The following is a 25,702-nucleotide window of genomic DNA, read 5'->3' as shown; positions in this document are numbered from 1 at the left end:
TAGTTGTAGACATAATTATAGTTAAACTGTAAAGAAATTATATAGTAGCAATATCGAGATCAAGTACTAACAACTTTCAACCAAAAAAAGCCACAGATATTTTCTATTCTAAGTAGTAGAATTCTGGACCAATAATAACAAAACAAAAGGTAAAACAACTGTAGCACAAATCTGCTACAAATAAATTACAGCTGACTTGTTCTTAGTTAACATTTTGTCTACAACTTTACTACAAACCAGCTACAACTAAACACTTTAACTACAATTTTTCTACTGAAAAGGGCAACTAATTCTTCTTTTTCCGAACTTGTGTTCTCTCGTTCACAGCTGGTGCACCTTTTCACTAATTGTTCCAAGCTTTTGATTTTCCTAGCATAATCCCAAAGTAGCGCTCTATAGTGTCTACAGTGTTGATCAATATCAGAAAGGTCTTCCTTTGGAATCGCTAGCTCTCCAATGCAGACATATTCTGCAAATGCCGCCACGTATACACCACAGTCACTGCAAAAAAAAAACAATAGGGGAAAATATTTAACATTCAGTATAAAATACAATATGTTAAATAGATAGAAGGAAAAGCAGTTTTTTCATACAGTGATCCCTCTTTTTGCTGGTTTATCTCACCGACCAACCACGGAATGTCAAGAGGGTCAGTAACACCTTTTTTAATGTATGTCTTTGTGTTCTTGTAGTTGATGTCTAGACGCTTGCCATAGAAGCCGATGCATGACAAGTAGAGGGGGATCATAACATCAAACTTGTTGATAACATATTCAACAAGGTTGTGATTTCGTGAAAAGACCATAGAATCATAAACATATAGAATTCTATCGGTAATGTCAAACACAGCCAACAACCAATGAAATTTCTCCACAATGTTTATGGGCATAATCATAAAATCAACTTTATCCCATGTAATATTTGCAAGTAACATGTACCCTAATATGTATTCTGATACGACATCCTGGGGTTTGACAACAACCAGCTTCTTATCGGCAGGAGCATTAATGTACCTCTAAAAAATTTATTCAATTCTAGTCTTGAACATATAGTTAGTGGTTGTAAACCGTATTTTATTTTGAGGACCATACTTTCCTCTCTTCCTCAAATAGTATAAAATAACATCAATGTGCTGCAAAAAAAAATAGATTTCATTATTTCTCAATGCTTCATACAATTTAACTATAATTTTCAAACAAAAAAAACTACAGAATTCTAAAATAACAGAATACTACAGCTAATCATTAAATTATGCAGGGTATGTATGTACCGTGTCGTTGAGGACTTGCCTGGGATGTGCCAAAGTATAAAACCACTCCTTTTTATCAACTTTCTCCACTCCAAGATCATACCACGGCTTGAGCTGTTTATCTTTTAAAGAATAAAGCGCCTTCCTCCTATTTAAATACATAGCAAGTATAATTATTATGTAGTTTCAACTGAAAATTCAAAAATTATATGCACTCGATAATATGAAAAATAATATATAATCTAACCTCTTTGAAACTGTATCGGTACCAAAGTATAACCACTTATTGAATTCTTCCAATAAGTCAAGATCAACATCGTCGTCAATAACCCCAGTAAATGGATGCTTGATGAGGAAAATTGGAGGTCCAATAGAAGTGCTTCCCCCAGAACTGTAAAAAGGGAGAAAGTGGGATCTGGTATACTTTCCAAGTTGCCTTGTTCTTCCTTGATGCACAGGGGTTGTTTCATCTTCATCAAGCTCACCGGCCTTAACAATCTGAGAGAAGTTCTCTGGCAGCTCAAAATCATCAAGTGTTACTTCTCTTTTTCCAGACCTGGAGTCATTGTCCGAATCACTTATATTGATATAGTCGGCCGGTTCACCTTCAAAATTTAAAACAAAAGAACAACATTGTATGTTGGTTGCATCAGTTCTTTTTGGAAAATTAAAACTTATATAAAACCTGTTGTTTTTTTCCTACAATTATATTGTAACATATAATACCATTGAAATCTTCACAACAATCGTCTCCTTGTTGTATAACATTTGCTTGTTGAATGGGAGATGGCAAATTCGTAGTCTCCTCCTCATTTAAATGTTCTCCTTGTATGCCAACTTTAGCATCCTGTTTTGGAGAGTCCACATGCATAGTTTCTTTCTCTATTACAATAAATGTGTACAACTTAATAAAATTATAGATAATTTATAGTAAACAGAAACAACACTATAGATATATTGTAGTTTAATTGTAGTAAATTTGTTGAAATGCTATCATGTAGCTGAGATGCAATATGTATTGTGAAATATGTTGATAAAATGTACTAAATCATACATGCGGTTTCTTCATCCAATGCCCCTTGAAATTGGGAAGATAAGTCAATACCTACAGGAATATTCTCCTCATTTTGAATGTCATTCATGTGTCATGTATCTAAGAAAATAATTGAAAATATAATGTAGATTATTTATTGGTAATTTAGGCTATATGTAGATATAATGCTAATATAATGTAGATTATAATCTGAACAATTGTGTTAGAATTGTTAAGATACTTGTTTTACTGCTGCTGGCCAACACTGGTTTAGCATTACTGCCCGAATTGTGTTGATTGTTACAATTTTGAAATGAAAGAGCTAGAATATTAGAACAAAGGAGTACGTTAACAAAGATTAAAACTACTCTTAGATTTTAAGGTACATAAATATTGTTATTTTATAAATTAGATGCAATTTAACTAATTAGTGATTGAACGATATTCCGGTTAGTGTTGTGCGACATCCCTTAATTAACCTTCAAACTATATCTAATACAAATGTGACATTTATTTTACTTTTAGTATCAAGTGCTATTTATCATTAATTTGTTCTTCTTGTGTTTAGTTTTTATTAATCGACGCGAAGAACACATGCAACGCACGTACACTAAAACTAGTTAATGATAAAAGGTGAATTTCTTAGTACATGCGGAAAAAAAAAAAACAATTAAAGTCGAAGGGGTTCAGATACCAACGATTATAAATTTGCCTAAAAGGGTGTTGAATCATCTCTAGAAATACAGAAAAGTACGCCTTAAAACTTGGGTTGATTGTCACATGAAATGCCATTATATCTGGAATAGTTGATAACCTAAGATACAACAGTTGTCTCTTATTAATGGACAAAGAAACATAATGTAATTAACAATCGAGAATTAAAAGGTAATTCAATGGTAGACCAGCTACATTGCATTTTGGAGGTGAAATCGGATTTTCCCTAGTCTAATTTTCCCGAAACTTAGGTTTCAATCACAGGCCAGTTTGTTGTTGTTTGATTTTTGGTTGTCTGATCGGAAAAAATCTTTTACTACAATTTGGATAAAACTATTGACACACCAAGCTTTGAGATTATTGATTTTTATTTTATTGAGAGTAGGTTTGAGATAATTTAAACGGCTAATGTCCAAATATACTCTTGTACTTTCGAAAATAGTCTAAGAATATCCTCGTTATACTATCAGGTTATCTATACCCCTGCAGTTATACTTTGGGTTCAAATATACCCCTCATTTAAACGGAGGCGCGTGTCATCGTCCTGTTGGCCAATTTGAAATATCTCCTAATTAATTAAAAAGATTCATTACTCATACCCGAAAAGCAATATTTTTTTGTAAAAACTGGAAAAGCGAATTTTTTTTTACTAAAAACTAAAAAAAATGAAAATATTTTTTTTCCAGTTTTTATAAAAAAACTGCTTTAAAAGAAACTGAAACATATTTTCTAAAAAAATATTTTTGTAAAAACTGAAAAGCGATTTTTTAAAGCAATTAAAAATTGAAAAAAAACTAAATTTTTTTAAACTAAAAACTGAAAAAAAAGAAAATATTTGTTTTTTCAGCTTTTAAAAATCATTGCTTTAGAAATTGCTTTTCAATTTTTTTTTTTGTTTTTACAAAAGAATTGCTTTAGAAATTATTTTTCAGTTTTTTTTAAAGCAATATTTTTCTAAAAATTGGAAAAAAAATATTTTTGATTTTTTCAGTTTTTAGTAAAAAAAAAAACACATTCAGTTTTTTCTAGTTTTTACAAAAATATTGCTTTAGAAAATCGCTTTTCAATTTTTTTTAAAGCAGTTTTTTGTAAAAATTGGAAAACAAATATTTTCGTTTTTTTCAGTTTTTGGTTAAAAAAAACCAGTTTTTTAAAAGTTTTTACAAAAAAAAATTGCTTTATAAAATTATTTTTCAGGTATAGATAATGAGTTTTTTAAATTAATTAGGAAGTATTTAGAATTGACCAACAAGATGATGATACGTGTCCCCGTTTAAATGAGGGGTATATTTGAACCCAAAGTATAACTGCAGGGGTATAGATAACCCAATAGTATAATGAATGATATTTTTATACCATTTTCGAAAATACATGAGTATATATGGCCCATTTGCGGTAGTTTAAATTAGCTGCTAACCTGACAAGAATTAGCAATTTGTATCTTGTCAGAAAATAGTGCCAATCCACCAGCTTAGTGTTTTCTCATTTGGGTCACTCAAAAAGGGAACTTAAATTGCGCCAAGTTGCAAACTTTCTGATAGCCCAAGTCACTAATCGTATGGAAATATGACAGGGAAAAATTTAAAAAAATAGTCAGATTTACAAGCGGTAATTGAAAAATAGTCACAATTTCAAAAGTAATCGAATTTTAGCCACTTTTCATGTAAAGATAAATCTGAACGAAAATACTGTTCAAAATCCAGAAAATATTCCAGCACAATATACTGGAGTTCCAGTATAATATATCGATCCAATATAATATGCTGGAAGTTCATACACAGATGCTCCATTCTCCAGTATATTATGCTGGAACTTTTCGCGTGTTGGAGTTCCAGCATAATATGCTGGAAGTTCATACACAAGTGCACCAATCTCCAGTATATTTTGCTGGATCGGCCCGTGTTGCAGCAAAATAGTGGCTATTTTTCAATGACTATGCAAACGCTAACTATTTTTTAATTATCAGTCCGATAACTGGCTAGCCCGTGCTTTTTTTACAATATGACATATTTGCACCCAAAAGAAAGAAACAAAAATGTATGTTTTTAGCTGTTGCCAAAAATAATAGCTGATAATATATACATATATTTTGTATATATACATATAATATACAGATTTTATATATTTTTTGACTAGCAAATACAATTAATTTCAACCGATCAGCCAATTCTGTATTTTTCCCAAAAAACAAGAAAAATTATCTGCAGCCCTATGTTACAAGATAGACCTAGCCCATCAGGCTTTAAAAATTGAGTTTAACATAGATTTAACTTCTGAACAAGCATTAGATTATTTAAGTAGAAATGTACCAGGTAGCTATTTTAGAGGGCTGTTATTTAGAAATTAGTCACTTTATCCTGAATTTAGTTTTTTAATTTAATTTTTCAGGACACAAAGTTCTGAAGTTAATATTTTTAATTCAAATTTTCAAGACAAAATAAGTAATAGCTAATCCCTAAATAGCAATCCAAAAAATGGCTAAAATAGTTATTTGTGTAATTCTTTAAAGCCAACTACAAGTAATTGTAAGGGATTTTTACATTCCTATACACTATTTGAAACTTTATTACCCTCCATACTCAAGTTTTAATTTAATTACATAGGCATATACAATTTATCAATTATGTACATTTTAGAAATTTAATGAGAATCAATTAACTCCTATAATCTCTCTAACGTACATATCACAATCCCCCACGTTTCTCTCTTCATACCCCCACGTTTCTGCACTATCTCCTTCTATTAACGCCCGTCTTTCACTTTTCTTCAAAAATCTCTCTCAATTTTTTTGAATTCTAGCTCTAAATCCTACCAAAATAATAGTGGCTTAAATTTTTCCTTCCCTTTCAATGAAGAAGAAAGCAGTTCTGAAGATTAGCCCTAAAAAAGCTAATATTGGTGATATTCCTACTTTTGATTTGGGTGTTTTCTCAGAGGATTCACCCAAAAAAGCAGTGAAATTGGCACATGCAAAATCAGAAAAAAAGTCCAAGCTTTCCCATCGTAAAGCTAGGACATAAGCTCGAACAAAACTTAAGCATGATAGGGATGCTGGTCAAGTTTCGACATCTGCTAAATCATTAAAGTGGAAGGGAAAAGAAATTGCTCGCGATGATGATTTCGTCGAAGAAGAAGTTATCTCGAAAGCTGCACACAAAAAAAATCAGAGTTTCTCCTACTGTCAAACCTTCAAAAAAGAAGAAGGTTCAAAAATCACCAAAAACTACACCCAAACAATCATTGGAGAAGGTAAATTTTTATTAGTTACAATTTTGATTTTTTTTTAAAGTTAAAAAACCTATTCTTATTCTCATGACTATAGATATTTTTTGTTTCTTTTTATATTTGTAAATATTTTGTCTACATTGTGTATATTTGTTGTAGGTTATCAATTTTTCTACATTTTCCTGTAAATTGTAGATTTCTTGTATATTATTCGAAATTATTTTGTTAGGGAATGTACTACATGATTTAGTTGGTTTTATTGGTTATTATTTGCTCTATTTTGTAGATGTTAGTTTCATTTTCTGTAAAGAAATTGTATATATTATGTGTAGTTATTACTTTCTAATTTTTTGCTCTAAACATAATTTTATCAGTGCATTTGTAACTTCAATGTAGTCAGTTGTTATATATGTTTACTAATTTTGTAACTTACTTGTATGCAATGTATTAATGTCTTTTTGATTGTAGCTAAATTGTAGTTGAAATGTATTTATTTTATTTTTTAGTCTTCAAACAAGTTTTATTAACTTACTGTTTCTTTTGGTGCAGAATCGAACATTTTTTTCACCACATGATATTGATTATGGCATCACTGGGTTCCAGACATTATCCGATCCTGATATTCCTGGTCAAATCAAGGTGTTATTATCTGTAAATGGGTTAAAGTTATTTAAGAAGCCATGTTTTGGGTATTTTCTTTCCCTGCCCAAAATATGTATCCAACTCAGGCAATTCACATTCTCATGAAGCACGAATTGAACGCATCTGGTTCTGACTTTTTTACAGCAGAGATAAAAGATGAGAGGCTGAACTTTATGTTGAGAGAGTTTTCCCTTATCACTGGCCTTAGATGTTTTACAGAAATGACGGACTTTGGTTACACAACTAAGTATGACTGATAAAATAATGAGGAGCTATTTTCCGAACAAGGAAAAAGTTGAGAAGTCATACTTGAAACAAATTGTAACCAGCCATAGTTGGGTGAATGATGAGGATGCAATTAAGCAGTGTATTTTCTATCTGATAGAATTCTTCCTCTGTCCTTCAGACAAAGATAATTTAGGTTTGATAGAGCATTTTAGGTTCTACTTGGTGGACTCGGGGAAGTATGCGAATTACGCATGGGGTATCGAAACTTATACACAATTGCTTCAGTCCGTTAGGTACAAGCTCAACCCTTCTGTGCATTTTTATCTCATTCGAAGTTTTGCACTCGCTATAAAAATATGGTTGTATGAGTGTTGCTCTACGATCAACATTGATATGGCTACAAGGGTTGGTAATTCGATCCCCCGTATACTTAACTGGACAGCTAGTAAGGACAAGATATGGTTATCTGCATTGGAAGATAGAATAATCAAACCATTATGGATCAAGGTAAATATTTTTCACTTCTGGACAAATAATTTAATACAAATTATCTACACATTTTATACATATTATGACTAGGTCCCTCCAATTTTATTTTTCACTTAGTTCACCAACATACTTGAAGCCCCAGAAGAGCTTTCAAGAATGATTTTGCCAGACAAAGTTGAATACATACTTGAAGAAGCTGAAACAAAAGCCGAGCATCCGACATATGCTCCATCTCCATCTGGACATAAGCAAGCAATGGGAATAGATGACAAGAAAGATATTGTGAAACAAATAAAAAATTAAGAAAAGAAGTTGATAAGGTAACATTTATACATAATCCTAAATGGTTTCTTTAATTTATGTTATGCAAATTATTTCGTTAATTCTTTCTATTTTAATACGTTAGTGGGTTTAGACCTTGGAACCTTTATATATATATATATACATATATATATATATATATATATATATATATATATATATATATATATATATATAAGCCTCTAATTGTAAGCTACATTATAACAACTTTTTGTTCTTTAGGTTTTGAAGAATTAGGTAGCATTCGACTACTACTCAATGATTCAATCAAGTCTGTTTTACAGGCAATAAACAGTCAAAAGGATACTAACATTGATGCTAAGGTTTCATTCAAAATATATTCATTTTGGACAACAATATTTACCATGTCTATGTTTCTATTATCATTCATAAAGTATATAGCCTAACAAATTATGCTTGCAGTTTACTGGCAGTTCTACGAAAAATGATGAGCATTACAAAGAAAATTGGAATAAATTTTTAAAAACCTTAGAAGGATGTTTAATGCTTTTCTTATGACGCCATATAAGAAAAATAATGAATTAGTTTTATTAATTAAAAATTACCTATTCCAATTTTAACCATACAAGTATATGATAAATTTCATTAACTAATTATAAGAAGTCAAACAATGAATACAATTTTTTTAACAAAAAAAAGACTTCTAAACCTAAAAAGAATACAATATATTAGAAACTTTCCTAATGTGAATTTTTAATGATCCCCCAATCTTTTATTTCTTTTTCTTTTTCTCTTTTTTCCTCTTTGCAATTTTTGTTTCTTTTTATTTTTATTTTATATTTGTAATTTTTTTCTGTGAAAAAACCCATAAATTGGAGAATAAAGAATCCTATACCTAAAAGTAGTTCAAAATGCTTTTTTTTTACCTAAAATATTTATTTAATATGTCAGAAATTTATTAACAAAAAAAAGCTCCTAAACCTAAAAGGATGCAATGCTTTATAAAGTTGATATCGTTATGAAATTTCCCCTTTTTAATCAGTCATTCCTTTCCTTTTTACTCTTTATAATTTTTGTTTCTTCCTTTTTTTCGTTTTTGCAATTATTTTGATGAAAAAACCCACTAAAATGGAGAAATAAGAAATTTGTGTGAACTTTAAATTTTAATTCCTTCAATTATTTAAATGCATATGTCCGACATTTCTTGGAAGTTCTAAATTTATAACAATCCCCATGAACAATAACTCTATATATGATGCTGATATCAATGTAATTATTGAAAATAAATACGCACATAAGTTTTATACTCCCTTTCGTTTACTTTTACTTGTCCACTATTGACTTTGCACGCCCTTAAGAAATACCCATATTAATTAGTGCATAGTCTTAATGGATTTGAAAAATAATTTAGAATGAGTAATTAATGCTAAGGGGAAAACATGAAAAATAAATTATTTTTCTCTTGATATGCGAAAAGTGACAAGTAAAAATAAATTATTTTTTTTGAATACTTGACAACTAAAAGTGAACGGAGAGAGTAAGTAGTAAGATATAATGCCAAACCTGGTCAATATAGATATTGCAGAAGCAAGACATCATGAATAGAGAAGACTTAGAACTTGCACAGTATTACAGCAAAGGCACAATAATAAACTTGTGAAATAATTATTATTTTATTGGTAGAAGAGACTCCTAAAGCTAAAGTGCGCACGTTGCTCGTATACCTTATCTCGATGAATAATATTTTTTTAAAAATTTCATAAATATTATATTAAAAACTATGATTGACTCATAAAATAAAAATTTAAGCTTCTGAAATTGATGAACATTAATCCTATATAGGTAACTCAATAAATTATGAAACTCTACCCTAGAGAAGTCCTCAATCATCATTCCTTATATTTAACTTAAACTAAGTTTCACTTCTATAATTTCATCTGCTCAACTTCACAAGTAATCATGCTTCCCTTTTAGTTGCAGCATGAACATCATATTATTTGAAATATCTCATAAAAATTATTATTGTTTAAGTAATCTAATTCTGAATTCAAAACTACTGCATTTTGTTTGAACTTGTTTTTTGAAAATTACATTTAGTTAAATATTTTGTGTGACATACTTTTATTGCAAATATTCAAAGATTTGTCAAATAATATGAATAAGAAAATCGATAATTTGGGTGTTTAAGAAAATTGAAGGTGAAGGTTGGTCCTACACCTCCTTGAAATAAAAGCCAATTTTTTTAAATTATGAACCAATATTATACCAAATAATTTGATATTAGACATATCTAATAAAAAATCTAATTAAATAGTTGATGAGAACTTTAAACTTATCCAAGCAATGATTAAAATATTATTTGGCTTTACAATAAAAAAAGGTATTGTTACACAAATAGCCATCCAAATTCATTGTTTACTTTTTCTAGCCGATACATAAATTATATATTTATTATATATAGTTATACACATATTATACATTAATTATACATATATTATACATCCACGGGCTATTTTTACTTGAAAAGATTAGGTAGGCGGCTATTTGTGTTAATTCTTCATTAAAAAAATACTCACGTTTAAAAATTCACAAATAACAATATTAGTTGATCTAAGAAGTCTCGTATAATGCAAAGAGTCTAACATCTAATATTACTTTTAACATGGTTAATATTATGTGTTTTAAATCATTAACTTAAAAGTTCAACTTTTAACATAGTTTACTTTACAAAATTATTGCTAAGGAAAGTATTTTTATAAGGATAATTATAAGTTCCTATATATTAGGAGTTCCTACATTATTCAAATAAGGAAAGATTTAATAGCCATAATTTTAGTTGATTTTAAATAACTCAATTTTAGGAAAATAATTAAATGACTATTTTGTCTAATGTGAACTATATTTTAAAAGAGTAAAAAAAGGCGAACGACATTTCGCTAGAGGTCTTCGTGCTTTTAATATAGTATAGATTAACAATAAAATTGACTATATTAATCTTAATTTGTTCATTGAAAATATAACAAATACTCATAGTTTCTTTACTCCAAGGACAGCTTTGAAAAAAAAGAAATTAATTCTTTCTTGATATCTGAAAAAATCTAATGTTTGGAACCACAAAAAAAGACTAAAAAATTAATTAAATTGGACCGTAATATTATCGGTTAAACCTTGGAACAATAATACCTTAACATGCACTATGTCTTTAAAGGATCAAAGAGATTCCTTCTTTTTGTTTTTGTGAAACTAAAGAAATAGCTTTTGAATTTAATACTCCCAATAATAGTTTTCTCCTCAGCTATAGGAGACGTACAGTTTAGCCTGTAATCAGAGGCGGAACCATGATTTGAAGATTAAAGGTTCATAATTTTAACGCTTTTAAGTTATTAGATTCTAAATTACTTTCTCCGGTCCATAAAAAATGATAATTTTACCTTTTTATTTTGGTCCAAGATAAGTGTCCATTTACCTAATCAAGAAGGAATTAATTTTATTTTTGCAAAATTTATCTTTATTTATATATTTCAATGTGTCAAGATAACAATTAATTAAGGTTAATTTAGTGGATACATATTTTTTTTTCTAGGAGTTCGTATTTACTTAATGGATGTGCCAAAGGTAAAATGACCACTTATTATGGATCGAATAGAATAATAACTAATAAATATTCAATGAATTTTACAAGATAAATATATAGTTTGGACTAAAGCTATTGAGTTCGGCTTTCTTAACGTGACATCTTCGACAAACCAAGAACGTTAAAAATGAAATAAACAATTGACTATTTCTTTAAGGTTTCTCTTTCTCTTTTCAGTGTCCAAATTCATAGTCATAGGTGTAGCCTTTCGGTGTTGGCAAGTGGTTTGTCCGAGGAGCCAAGTTGCCTGACTTTTGCATGCGATTAAACTTTGTAATATGGTTACAATTTAAGGTTATGATTAAACTAATCCTTTTGATGCCTATGTTTCTGATTCAACTATGATATAAGTTGACGGGGATCTCTAATCTCCTCGAAGTTTTTTCAACTTTCTCTAAAATATTCAATTTTTAAGTACAAAAGAATACGGTAATCAGCCTCCTACTTTATGATTATCATGCAAGTGACATTGTAAACTGTTGCCATTACGGCCAACTTGTAATTAGTTTAAGGTTGTTTGTAGTTAATTAACACTTTCCTTAATCCCATGTACCATGTTTGGTGCATCTTTCCTGTAGTAGCAAGTGGATATCTTGGTTTCACCGAACTTTGACGTAATTGGTTACGTCACTCGCAGCTAATTAACTTATATTTTCCTTCAAAAAACGTATAAAACACACACACACACTCTCTCTGTAGATATACTATTAGTCTGTTTGGCCAAATTTTTTCTTTAGGTTAAAAGTATTTTTTTTGGCTCAAAAATACTTTTGACTAAAAATTAAAGTGTTTGGCCAAATTTTTAGATGGAAAAAAATATTTTTGAGGAGAAACAGAAATAGTTTTTGAGAAGTAGAAAAAATTAGCTTCTCTCCAAAAGCACTTTTCTGATAAACACTTTTGAGAAAAATACACTTAAAACAGTTTTCAAAAACTTGGTCAAACACTAATTACTGCTCAAAATTACTTTTCAAATTAATTAGCCAAACACAATTTGCTTCTTACCAAAAATACTTTTTAAAAAAATACTTTTGAAAAAAATATTTCTCAAAATAAACTAATTTTAGAAGTTTGGCCAAACAGGCTATATAAAAAACAGAGATACATGTATTAGACAGAGTAAGTGTCAAACAAATCAGATCAGAAAGAAATATGAAGATTTTCTTTTAGAGTAATAAACTGAGGTCTTATTAATGTAGATGAAAGAAAAGTAGACTGTCTTATAGTACACTCTCTGGTCCATATTTTGTGTTTTAAAAAGAATTACGCACACCTTTAAGAAAAATACTTAGTAGTGTTAATCTTCAAAATATTTCTCAAAATTACTCGTATTTCTCATTAAACATGTTAAACATCTCACTGATTGATACTCGTATAATTGAAAAAAGTAAAGATAGATTTGAAATAAAAAGCAATGAATGATTTCTTAATTTAGTACTTCCCTCTATTACCTTCCGTTTCAACTTGTTTGTATTAGTTTGACTTGACATAAATTTTAACAAAGAAATGAATTTTTTTAAAACGTGTGCTTTTAAATAAGTCATATAATTGATGTGACTATAAAGCTTATAAAACTTGTGTTCTTAAACATGTAATGATATTTGTGTATCTATAAATGCTTTCCGTTAAAGAAATATATAAATATAAAAAAAGTGAAATAGATATAACATAATTTGGAGCTTTTTTTTGGGGTAGGGTGGGATAGTAGTGAGGCCCCATTGATAAATGAATTATTCAAAAAAGAACTTGAAAGGCTACTGTGTTTGTTTTTTCCTTTAGGAATTAAAAATAGTTGGTTCTGAATTATGACCCATTTTGGGATTTGAACAGTTCGCTGGGTTCTAATTGTCGTGGCCTACTCCCCTCTGATGGATATGTTTTTGGTGTGATTCATGTGAAGTCGACTTTATCATCATTATTACTATTATTGTCGATGATATTCATAGCTAAAAACAGCCAAAAAGTGTACAAACTTTTGACATATTATTGTAAGCAACACATATTTGCTTTCACAAGTCTAATAATTATCATTTTTAATTTTGTTATTTTTATTTTTGTTTTATTTTTCGTCACATTTTATCTCAACGTCCACAAAGTTCTCACTGAACATTCACATATAGAGATCAAATCTCCATCGTACTGGTTGGTAGTAGAGGTACGAGCAAGCGTCGGTATCCAGTTTATCTGAAAATTTTTGACTGGACATAGGTAAGAAAGAAAGTTTTTAAAATTGTATTTAAAAGTAAAATGAAAAGTTTAAATGTGAATTATTTTCGAACATAAAAAGATATCATTCTTTTTGGGACAAGTACATCACATAAATTTGGATAGAGGGAGTACTAATAATTATCCTTGGTCATCATTTATTCCACATTTCAATAATTCATTCAGTAAATATTTTAAACATAAAAACAATATGCATTGCATTTCAATTGTGATATTTTTACTGTTCTTAAAGTTGGAGAAAAATCAAGACTAAGTCAATCCACTCAGCTTGGCTATGTATGTCTAACGCTCATCCAATGTTTGTCAAAGGATTAAATCTATACTTTAATACGAGGAGAAAAAGAGGAACTGCATTTATTCCCTTTTCGTATTTGTTACTGTGTATTGAAAATGGCGTCTATCTATTAGTATGTTAATAGACACAATTCACGTGTTCTCTAAAGAAGTCTGATGTCGCTATAATAAAAGGTAATAAAAAGAAAACACGCCAAAAATAATGTTTCAAACTTCAACGCCAAATATGATATGTCAAGTTGGCATTGGAACGCAGTTTAAGATTCCTTAAATCTCATTAGTGTTAATCAAGATATTTGTTACTTAAAAGAGTTAAGATCGGTTGTTGGTTGTTGAGTAAAGGATATTCAAAGGGATTTATTTGAATGGATTGGTAAACGAAAAATAGGGGAGGGGGGTTGAGTAGCTAGAGTCGAAAGCAAGAGGGCTATTTGTATAATTCACAGCCAATTATTAAAGAAAGATCAAGGTATATTTTACAATATCAAGTTATTCAAGAGATTTATACAAAGAATTCTTTTTAATTTTGAAATAAGATAGATTATCGATTGCAACATATAAAGATATTAATTTGATTGTATAATTTTTTTATACCACGAAGCATATTAAATGCTTAAAATAAATGTGGAGAAGCGGTAATTGGCATGGGGAATAAATAAAAAGAATAGGAGATGAGTGATTAAAAAGGAAAGGTTGACAAAGTGAGGGGTAGATAGATAAATTAAGAGACTTACTATGAATGGACAAAAAGCGTCCACGTCTTCCTAGGTTGCCCCTCAACCTTGTACATTATCTCCTCTTGCCGACAATAGTTTATGGTATTCACTATTCACCATTCCTTTTTTTTTTTTAAAAAAACAAAAAAAATAAAAATAGGATTTGCTCATGTTACGACCCAATAAAGTATCATGATCACCATTTAGGAGCAAATGCCCCAAGTAACATCTTGTTTAGATGCGTGTTACTCATTATATCGTATTGTATTATTATTTCAAAATAATATTTGTTTTGATTGTTTTATTAAAATTAGTTATATTGTATTGTTAAAATCATTATTCCGAAATAATAAAAAATCTCATTTTTTTGAAACAACCGATCTGGTGTGGTGGGATTATTTTTTATTTTTTTTTAATTATGCCCTAACTTTTTACTCCATAATTCTATTTTACCCTTTACCTCCATTTGCATGTGAGACCTATTGCTCATGCAATTTGGGATCCTCATTTTGGTCAACCAGCCGTCGTGGAAGCTTTTACTCGAGAGGGTGCTCTGCCCAGTGAATATTGCTTATTCTGGTATTTATCAATGGTGGTATACAATCGATTTACGCACTAATGATCTTTTTATTTTTATTTTTATTTTAACTCCAAATCTCCCACTTATAACCTATTGTCTTCATCCCTTTTTTTCCAAAACTTTTACCGCTTCCAACTCCAACATAAAATTGCTAATTTTGTTCCACTGATTTTGTTAGAATTTGCATGAATTTAATTGTTTAATTTATTTATAAGACATATTTGGTGATAAATTAGTAGAACGAGATTTTTCTTAAATTATTTTATGCGTAATTCTTGATAAATTTAATATTTAAACAATCGAGGTTATTTTAGTAAACTTATCAGTTACAGTACAATACCATACAGTCAAACCAAACAATAAAATATTATTTAACAATAGCAAATAATACAATCTATCCAAATGTTGTAATTATAAAACAATACAATACAATACAACACAATATAATACATTATAAAACGATGGGTAACAACCATCCAAACAAGCTGTAAGTCTCATCAACATTTTTACAGAAAATCGAACAGAATTTTCCATATTTTAGGACTATCCAAAAATAATTCATGTCTCATAAATAAACAACAACCAACCAATATTCACCTAAAACTGTCATAATCATTATCAACTAACCAAAAACGAGTTTTCACCAATATTACCAATATTTTAAACATAATAAAACTAAAGTCATCTCACTAACGCGGACAAAAAATGTAATACTAGTAACTAGTCTGTATTAACAAATGAATACTCACGACACTAATAAAATAACTATGGAACAACTCTAAGAGTTCAAAAGAAAAGCCTATAGCAAATAAATAAAACTCTTCGCCCACGCGAACGAGTGCGGGGCTCACGAGGAACTATCAATTCGTGCACTCTAATTAATGAAATCTTTGTCTGCGTTAACTACTGTCTTTGGAAAAAAAAATAGTGGGCAGTGAGTAATAACACTTAACCACAACCGTTTTTATTGAGGACAAGTAAGAAAATATACTAGTATATTAAACAAAAAAAATCGTAAGAATGCCCTTTCAGAAATAATAAACAATAGTTAGTCTCATCATGTTTTTCATGTAATATAATTCAATTGACAATTCGGTAATGTGCTTGGTAAATACTGTGTAATATCAATATTCATGTTTGGGAGGTTTCAATGAACGAATCATGTAATCGGTATAATTGTGGACCTCTTCGCAAGAAGTCAAATATAACGGTATAGTCCCTACTGGAGGAAAATCATTAAGAGTGTGCTAGTTCTACCTTCCCACTAGCGAGGGTTGTCACAGTAATTGGTAATTACAAGGTGCACCAAATTTAACAAACCCGCCGTTAGCTATGGAATCCTTCAAAGACTCCTCCCATTTATACTTGTCTTTGAAATAAGTAAATACCCATACGAAAATATTTTAAAGCAATATAAGGAATTTTAGTTCTTATCAAATCATGTAATTTTATTTCGATAACAGTAAATCTTATCTCAAGTAAAGGTAAAATATATTTATAACAATGAGAATATTCAAAATAACTGTAATCATTTCAAATAAATATAGCGGTATCATATCAAGTAAAGGACTTGTCCCACATGCAACTCAAAATCATGTGTAAATCATGTTCATAATAAAATCATGTAAATCATTGTCCCACATGCAAACTCGGTAGCATATTCATAATAAAATCATGTGTAAATCATGCTAATTGTAGAAACACAAATTGCGGTAATATTATTACTCACATTACTCATGCTGAAATACCAAATGTGTCACCTCAAGCAAGAAGTAGGAATTCCTTCAAGCAATCTATAATCACATCATATTGATCTAGTGTTAACTTACTTGTATAAGCTAATTGGTAACTAATTCAGAATATCGTACTCTTTAGGTTTCAATGTTTGATTCTCAATATGGCAAGTTGAATTTTATCCGTGCCTCCGAAAATAGTCCTCTACCTTTAATTGTATTATTTAAAAAAATCACAACAATAACCCAGTATAATTCCACTAGTGGAGTTTGGGGAGGGTAGTGTGTACACAAACCTTACCACTATCCTGGGTTAGAGAGACTGTTTCCGATAATCCCAAATGTATTCTTTAAGTCTTTGTAAATTTTTTAAACTAAGGGAAGTTGTTGTAAGAGATATATGATTCAATTTTTTTTTTTCTTCTAACTTTGTTAGCAACAATTGTTGCGTTTTCCCATACCTAAGACCCCCCTCCCCCCTTCTTTTTTTGTTCCCGTGGGCTTTTTCCCCTTCTTTTATTGAGAAAACTATCCTCTATATCCCCTCAAAATTTTAGTAGTCCATATTTTTTTTCACTGACAGGAAATGGTACTTCGGCCCAAACATATTACATCTAATAGCCCGAAATATCTATTTTATATATTTTTTGTATAGTAACAATCTATTTTGTATATTTTTTGTATAGTGACAGTCTATTTTGTATAGTGACAGTCTGTTTAGTATATATTTTGTATAGTGACAATCTATTTTGTATAATGACAGTCTAGTATATATAAATAGCATATTGACAGTCTATTTAGTATATTTTTGTATAGTGACAGTTTGTTTTGTATATATTTTGTATAGTGACAGTCTATTGTATATAAATTGTATAGTTGCAGTTTATTTTAGTATAGTTTTTGTATAGTGACAGTCTATTTAGTATATACCTTGCATAAAATTTGTATATAGAGTGTATCGTGCATCTTGCAATGTATTCATAATATATCATTAATGTATCCCGAGCGCTTTTGTATATCCAAAGTGTATATACTGTTCTACAATGTATAAATTGTGTATATATAAAGTGTATCGTGCATTTTACTACGTAGTGATGTAGTAAAATGTATATATGAAAGATTTTCTAGAATTTAATATTGTGTTAAAAATTACAATGATGATAGTTATTGAGAATTTATATCTATTATATAGTATTTATTTGAATGTACATTTACGTTCTTTGTATGTAAATGAGTATTTGATTTAAAGAGTGAAGAACATATTATTATGTATTAAATAAATAAATAAACCCATGAAACGAAAACCATAACAATAAGGATATATTACTTTGAAGATGACCGACTACTTTCAATTAGCCAATTAAGAGCCAACAACAACAAAAATTAAAAATAATTTACATATTTTTTTGATAGTCAGAAAAAGTTAGGTACCTAAAATTACATGAAAATTTATTGTTTTCAAAGATTAAGTACTATAAGCGGTATTTTTGACAATAAGAAAACTGATTTTGCATATCATTGGTGGATTATTGGAACGACTCGATGGCAACAAAATCTACCACATTTGAGCAAATTTTGGTTAGTCATTATAATTTTTTTGGGGCTATAAATTGTATTGATCAATTCATGGCTATGTAGCAAAGTTGCTCTCTTTTATTTGACTAGGTCCCCCCCTCCCCCCTTATTTCTTTCTTTTCTTATTCTTTTTTTTAAAGTTTAAGTTATATTAAAAGACCAACAGACTCTAACTTAAATATGAGGTATCACAGCCCGTTTCTTGATTTTATACTTTTCGTAACCCCTCGCAAAAAAAAAAAAAACAGGAGATTTTTTCCTATATTATATCCTACAGATTATTTCATATAATTTTATAATGATATTACCTCAGTTACCCCACCTTAAAGGCCCCAAACCAAAACTGATCAAAAAAAAAAAAAAAAGAGGTAAAGAAAATAGCCATGGCAACTACACCACTAATTTATATTATTATTCTTTCGAAATGAATTAGGCTTCAAATTTGACATCTCCTTATATTATCCAAAATTCAAGTATTGCAATCATGTACTATAAATTATTACTCCCATTTTTAAATTGTTGCATATGGAAGTCCTTGGACTCGCGACATGTGACAAATGGATAAAGTACCAAATTCTTTCCTAAATATATTATATAAATAAATAAAAGGAACAAAAATCATAGACTTTTAGGATATTGAATTGGTCCAGAATATCGACCAAATACCAAATCATCTTTTTTCCAACAGAGATTGATTGCCTTTCTCCATTAGGAATATTTAACTAAACCCTATTCGTTGCATTGGATTATTGGACCATTAAACGATACTAGGCGAAGATGACTTGGAAATATTGGACAAAAATTGGTGGACGGCTGGAGAACAGGAGAAGGAGCTAGAAAGAATATGTGGCAAGTATCAAATAGGTGTACAAATAATATAAAATAAAATCTAAAGTAGTAAAAGTTCTCAGCATGAAAAATATAGAGAACTAAAAATAAAGATAGCTTTTAGTATCATTTTTATGATATGTATAATGATGGTGCAGAATAAATTTAAACGGAAAAAATATACTAGTTATTAAGAGTTCATATGACCGATCCTAATATATTCTATTTTTATTGGATGCATTTAGCTTTGTTCCCGCCCTAAGTCGTAGTATTAAAATTGAATATGTGTAGGTGGCCAATAACGAAGGTTATCAGAACTAAAGAACTAGTGAGTCTAATAAAAAGATGTTAAGAAGTTAAACGATTACCTATTGAAGAAGGAAGAGGTCTCTATTCAGAGATTAGAAGAGTTCAGAGATTGTAGGAAAATAACGGAAGATCAAGAAAAGGGTGGAGGAATTTATTCACTATCACGAAAACCACTTCTTCTTTTCTAAAAAGACAAAAGAAAAAAAAATCAAAATAAATGAGGAAGATTTGGATTCTAAATTAAATTGGATAATATATGATGTTAAACACGTGACAAATGCACTTTGAAGTTTTTCAACAATTAAAAATTTGCACCTACATAAGTGAGTAATATGAACAGATTACACTTTTTCCTAGTATTAGACACGATTTCAGATTATCTATCTTTTGCTTTATATGTATGTAAGATGGTAGGCTAGTAACCTATATTTTGGTTATATTTTGCACTCTAATTATTATATTTTGATTGTATTTGAGTTTAATTATTACTACTTTGTACTTATTACGTGAGTTATGTTGTGTAGGATGTGATTTCGAGTGAAGAAGCAAGTTTGGAGCAAAAATGGATGATTTGGAGCTTTAAATTCTGAGTAGAAGCCCCCAGCATCACGTTCGGGGTCCAGTACCAAGTCTGGATGTCAAAAAGTGAGTGTTTACCCGAAAAATGAATAACAATTAATTTTATACGCGGCTCTAAGGATACGTGATATAAATTGGTACAAACCGAGAAAAAATATATATCGATACTCAAATTGGCTATAAAAGAGCTAAATACAAACCAAATGAATCAATTAGCCTTAGCCCTGAAGTTCGGTCACCCTCAAAACAAGCGAAGATCCAGCTAGTGTATGGACATAAGTAACAAAATAATCTAGCTTCAAGAAGGTAATGTATTGTTTTTATTGCATCAGAATGTCCCCCTCTACAAATGATCATACCCCCTTTTATATAGTGGGGAAGTCCTATTTTGAATATAATTATAAATACAGAAGGAATCCCATGATAGATTAATAAATTTGCCTCTCCTTGATATGCGCCGGGATTTTTGCCGAGATTATCGTCCTAATTGCGGATATACCATTTTTTTTATTTTTTTATTTATTTATTTGTTTTTGGCTCGATCTCAATCTTGGCCGATCATGATCTTGATCAGTCTATATTTTGCTAGGTCTCGATCTTGGCCGATCTCCGGGTCACGAGCTCGGCAACCTAACTTCGCATCATAGCTTGATAGTATACGAGGTTGAACCTTGATCTATCATGTTCCAGTCTCGATTAGTCATATGAAGGGCAAGCTCGATTTTGACTGTATACAGATAATCCCCTTGTTTCTCGGAAAGAAGATGGCGAGAAACGATATGAATTTTCGAACTCCGACTTGATGGGTAATGACGTCAGCAACGAGCCCGATTATGACGTATGTGATGAAATGTCTCGTCGGTCCAGTTACCAAGGCATTAAATACTTGTCAGTTGTTGGTCGTCCATTACCAGTTCCGAACTGTTACCAGCGACCTATAAGAACCCAATTTTCTCTCATTCAAACTTTTCATTCAAAGCTTCTTCTCTATTCTTGCATCTTCTTCAGAAAATCCCTTTGCTTCATAATTTTCACACCCAAATTTCTGGGACTCCAATTAAACCGCATATTATCCTAATTCTCTTTTTCCTTGTTCATCAATGGCGAAAACTTCCAAAACAGTGCCGCAAAAAGAGTTCGCTTCTTCATCACGATCCGCCGGCGGTGAGGACGTGGTGGAGCCCCACCCTGAGGAATTCGTTCCGGTAGGGTGCTCAATCGTCATCGATTTTAAGGTCAAAAAAGCCTCCTCGGTACCAGGCCGATGTGAGCCGATCTCGAGGTACATGTGTTCAATCACCGAGAAAATCCTCGACAAAGTAAAAAAGGAATGCAACTGGGGCGAAAAGCATGTGGTAATCCCATTACCTGAAGAATCAATTCCTACCCACGTGGAGGGGTTCCTAAGTGTTTACACTTACCCCTTCACATTGGGTCCCTTAAACCCTGTCATCGTCGCCTTCTGCAAGAGATACGACGTGACCCTCAGCCAGATCCATCCTTATTTTTGGAGAATAGTGATTCTTCTCCGATTCTTCTCGAGCAAAATCGAGGGGTGTCCTTTCACCCTCGATCACCTTATGCGGTTTACAGTCCCCGACTCTATCGAGGAGGGCTAATCAAACTTGCTCGTCGAGCCAACAAAGCCCCATTCTCGAGCATAGACGAGACCCGTGACCGAGGTTGGATGGGCCGATTTGTTCGTATCAGGACTTCGGACTTGATTCCCGCTGAAGACATGTCGTTTCTTGAGAAATGGAATATGAATCGTGAGTAGTATTCCCCTTTAAACGTTCAATTTTGTGGCTCTGCTTTTCATTTTCTTTATCCACTTTTTCTATGTTATTACAACTGTGGCCCAGATGCCGGAACTGATTCCAGAACTTAAGCAATGGGTTGAAGGTCTGGTGTTGCAGAGACCATACTCCGAGCGTGGATGGGAGGCCCGCAGTCATGGTAAGTTTCTTTCTTAGAATGGCTATCGTTTGATCTTCTTCTCTCGCTTACTCCCCTTTTTTCCTTTGTAGACCTCGGGAAGGACGTCGCCATGAGGCACCCTTCTGGTGACGAAGAAGTCCTTGCTCCGAAGCAGGTCAAAGAGAAGAAAAGAAAAGGGGCTTCGAGTTCCCCGGGCTCGGAAAAGAAAAAACCGGCGAAGAAGTCTCGCATGCCCCAGGAGGGCTCCGGTATTATGTTTTCGGACTTGATCCACCGATTAAGGGATGAGCCCGAAGAAGAAGAGGAAGTAGTGTGTGTACAGGCTAATGTTTTGATACAAAGATCCTCCGAATCGGCAGAGGTTGATAAGGGAGCTTTGGCCATAATTCCCGAACCAGAAAAAGTTGAGGCCACTCCGTACAATGTTGAGGTGGTGGAGAGAGAGACCGGGGTCAAAACTTCTCGGGCAACGGGAGATGTCTTGAGGGACGAACTCGGGGTGGTCGATATTTTTGGATTCCCTCGGATTTCGGACGCTATGATCCGTGAGGCCAACATGTTGGAAAGTTGATCTTACGAGGGTATTCAGGGGTCGACTGATATCCATGGCTCTTTGGATGGGCTAGAGTCCGCTGCCTCGGAGGATATTATCGGGTTCGGTGGATTACCGGTTCCGAAGAAAGTATCATGGTCGGGCACTATCGGGTCTTCATCGAGCCCAAAACTGGTGGACCGATTCTCGGCCCCGAGTGTTAACCCCGATCACAGGCGAAAGATAGTGCTTTCCGTCCCGGAGGATGCCCGAGTTTTCTCTCCTCCCGTGGGGATTGCTAGTTACCTTAGATCCTTGGTGACCGAAGAGGATCAAGCCGTGATGAACGCGGTAGGAACCGCTTGCCTTTTCAATGAGGCCCAACATGCCCTGAATAGGATAACTTCGAGGGTACCTCTATTGTTTCTTTTATACTTAGAGTTGTGGACAATTATAACATCTTTTTCCTTGTTTGCAGGCTTCGGTATTGCATCACGAGGCTTTCCTCTGAATCCGGGAGGAGCACGAGGCTAAAGTTCGGGACCTCACTGAGAAGGGCGACACCTACAGGCTTCTTAGTGAGAAGCTTAAGGCAGATTTGGTAATGGCTCGGTATGAGCATGCCGAGATAGCTGAGCAGCTATTTCGAGTGTTTCACAATAGTGAAGATGAATTAGAGATAACTACTAATGATTCGATTCTGCAGGTCCGACAGAGGCTCGAACAAATCGGACGGCTCCAAACGCAGGTGAAGGCGATACAGGCCGAGGCGAAAGAATTCAAAAAGAACATGGACATTCTAGCCTTGAAAAAGGAGACCGTCCAAGCTCAATTGGTGTCGGCCAAGACCCAGCTTCAGGCTACAAAAGAACATGCCTCGGTGCAGGTTGAGAAGATCAAGGAGCTTCAGTGTCGGTTGGATTTGGCCGTTTCTGATAAGGCAAGCTTGGCCGATGAACTCGAAATGGCCAGATCCGAGGTGGTCGTGGCCAACAAAAGAGCTGACGCTAAAATGGCCCAGTTTAGGGTTGATGTCGAAGTCAATCAGGCCAAGGCCAAGGGCATGGTCGAACATGCGAAATGGAAAGCTCGAAGGGAATCTCTTGAAGGGGTTCAGGCCCAGGGCTTCGATATCACGATTGAGATCGAAAATGCCAGAGTATAGGAAGCCAGGGCCCGGAGGATGGCCTTCCCCAAGAAAGACTCTAAGAGTTCAACTTAATCCGAAGACGGAGAAGATCCCGAGGATGGAGATGCGACCTCCGATGAAAACCGAGCCTCTTAGGACTTTTTGTTTTTTCTTTTGTAGCTTGCCTTATAGGCCGTGTTTTGGCCGTTGTAAATTTAGGCCGATTTGGTCTTTGTAAAAAACCATCGTGTATAAATATAAGGCTTTTCTTTCCCTTTCGGCTCTCGTATATTTCCTTTGTTTTATTTGTATTTACAAAGGTTGAAAATGCCTTAGCATGAAATAATAAGGTTGTGTTCGAGGGTTCGAACAAACCTTGCCTTTATTTCCTTTCTGGGTTAAGGCGTTATTGGTGTTCGATGTTATCAAAAATTTTCCCGAAAAACATCTTAAGTTCGAGATTTTGCCAAGGGTAGCCTTTAGAACTGGTTGTGAATTGTTTTTTATTTTTTGAAGGCTATTTTTGTTACGGATTTCGGACGTTTTCGAGCCGTGTTAAATTGGCCGTAGCCATTTGTCACGCCCCAAACTCGGGGAGCGCAACCGGCGCTCAACCGAGTAAACTCGGCCGAGCAAGCCTGTTAGATTTTCTTCTACCCAACTCATCCATGAATAAAGAGGAGATGTACTCCATTAATCAAACATTGAAAAAATTTCATTAACAACTCCCATTTCATTTTCATTAGCAGTTTCATTCATAATTTTCAAAATATTACAAGTTTATAGACATAATTAAAAACATGTTTGACAAATATCAATATTTCTAGTTCAATTCCCAACATTCGACTACCACCCACAATCTATCTACGAAGCCTCTAAATATGACAGAAGAATAGTATGGAAATGCCGGCAACAAGGCCCCGGCTATACCTTAAAATATAGTATATGAGAAATAAAAAATACATGACCCCGAAATGAAGTGGGGCTCACCAAATCAGCTGAAAAGAGTATACTGCTATCACTGATCAATATCGCCTGCTGTAGGACTACCTGCATACATTAAAGATGCAGCGCCCCCGACAAAAAGGACGTTAGTACTGTCGAATAGCACTAGTATATATAGCTAAAAGTACTTTTTCAAAATTGAATGCCTATATAAGAAAAGGTAATACATAAAAACAACAAGTCACTATCCACAATATCCAAATGTCCAGTTAAAAACATGATAATTTGCAAAATACGAACTTCATATAGAATATTTGGTCGGGAGATCATTAGCACCGATATACCAATGTTCACAATACCGATGTTCACATTACCAATGCCACCATACTTTTAGCACGGAATCCGATCACGACCCGATCGGCTAGGCTATCTCATTAGAGAAATCAACAATAATTACTATCAATACTAACACCACCGTAAATTTAGCACGGAGTCCGATCACGACCCGATCGGCCAGGCTATCTCATTAGAGAATCAACCACAATTACTATCAATACCAATACCACCGTAATTTTAGCACGGACTCCGATCACGACCCGATCGGCTAGGCTATCTCATTAGAGAATCAACCACAATTACTATCAATACCAATACCACCGTAATTTTAGCACGGAGTCCGATCACGCCCCGATCGGCTAGGCTGTCTTATTTGAATACATCAACCAAAATTTCAATTTCAATTATAATTTCCAGCACAATCACCACCATGAGTGTGACATGGTGTCCGATCACGACTCGATCGGCTAGGCTGTCTTATTTGCG

General features: G+C 32.5%; 1 long non-coding RNA gene across 1 annotated transcript; it reads left to right on the top strand.

The window, feature by feature from the left end:
- The first annotated feature begins 5,789 nt into the window (after positions 1 to 5,789).
- LOC138900820 (uncharacterized) lies at positions 5,790 to 7,835 on the top strand. Its single transcript, XR_011412136.1, has 3 exons — positions 5,790 to 6,245; positions 6,771 to 7,598; positions 7,698 to 7,835. It is a non-coding gene; the product is annotated as an uncharacterized lncRNA (long non-coding RNA).
- The last annotated feature ends 17,867 nt before the right edge of the window (positions 7,836 to 25,702 follow it).

Source organism: Nicotiana tomentosiformis, chromosome 11 (genome assembly GCF_000390325.3).
Source record: "Nicotiana tomentosiformis chromosome 11, ASM39032v3, whole genome shotgun sequence".
Taxonomy (NCBI): domain Eukaryota; kingdom Viridiplantae; phylum Streptophyta; class Magnoliopsida; order Solanales; family Solanaceae; genus Nicotiana; species Nicotiana tomentosiformis.
The sequence above is the reverse complement of the archived record's forward strand: the minus strand, read 5'-3'. Positions and strand labels throughout refer to the sequence as shown.